Source organism: Entamoeba invadens (assembly GCF_000330505.1).
Source record: "Entamoeba invadens IP1 unplaced genomic scaffold scaff_1105074725133, whole genome shotgun sequence".
Classification (NCBI taxonomy): Eukaryota; Evosea; order Mastigamoebida; family Endamoebidae; genus Entamoeba; species Entamoeba invadens.
This window is the reverse complement of record NW_004440271.1, coordinates 7,570-8,984: the sequence shown is the minus strand read 5'-3', so window position 1 is coordinate 8,984 and position 1,415 is coordinate 7,570.

The following is a 1,415-nucleotide window of genomic DNA, read 5'->3' as shown; positions in this document are numbered from 1 at the left end:
TATGAGTAATTCAATAACGGGAAAATGTCCCGCTATTTTATTCACTTTTTAACTCTTGTTGAAGAATATAAAATAAAGCACAACAATTTTGTTAAAGTTCGAATCATTGGATATTATTTTTGCAACACACAATACAGAATTTATAATAAAAAAAAGTATTGTTTATTAGTTGCTTTTCGGCATATGTGTTGATCAATTTTTTATGCAAAAATTGTTTAGTAGGGGTCAGAACAAAATGTTTTGCTTATTTGCAATTAAAAGTACTATTATTTATTAGTTTAAATAATCAAATTACAATAAATGAGTAAAAATTGGTTTTGTACAAAACTTTATTTTTGTATTAATAATTTACAGTTAAAGTATTTAATGGGTGCCAGAAACTTAATGGGTGCCAAGAAATTAAAGGGTTGATTGATGCAAAAATTCAGGTTTTAATTTTTTGTTTTTTATTTGTTTTTTTTTCTCTATAATAATCGATATGAAAATGGGTGCCAAAATCATTTCATATCTTAAAATAATTCTGGCACCCAATAAGTTTCTTGCACTCCTTAAATACTCGATCTGTATAATGTGTGACCACTGAATTATGTTCTTTGTTATACTTGCTTGAAAATTTATCAACACGTTAATACATGTCGTTAAATACAGATGTAGTATCCATGGTTACGACTAATAATTAATAATTTCTATACAATTGTAAAAACTAAATATAAAAAGTTATAATTAGACCTTTTTTGAAAATAAATAGTGAAACTTGTTCAATATTATTCAAATGGTATTTAAACAGAACGTCGAAACCTTGGTACTTGTCCAAACTTTAGTCCTACATCTGTATAATTCAAAAGAAAAAAGTTTTAATTCTATTTAGTCAACACAGGGTAACAGGGTAACAATTAAATATTATTTAATTATCTTGATTGTACAAAATATTGCTATTATTTTAAAAATATAGTTAACTGAAAAAGTGGAATGCTAATCTAAATATTAATTAATTTAATATTATTAATAATAAATAATTAATATAAATTTATTTTGTTTTTTACATTTTATTGATTTTTTGATTAATAATTTATATTAAAATAAATAGTAATTTCATTATTTTTCAATTGAAATTAACCAATAGTTAAGAGCATCCTCCTTTTTCTAGCATCCCCATATTTCCTCCTACTGTAATAAAATTAATATCGAAACAATTTTAAATATTCAATTAAAAATGTTTTAATGTAATTTAAATTTAAAAAAAATGTTCTATTTAAAAAGTTTTTATCTATAACAAAACAAACTCCGCTGTGGTCAGTTTTTTAACAATAACAATATAACTTTATAAAGTCTTTAACATGATCTAACACTATATATAAAATAAGAATGAAATAATTTGTGAAGATATTTTAAAAATTTAAACCATTATTAGTAGT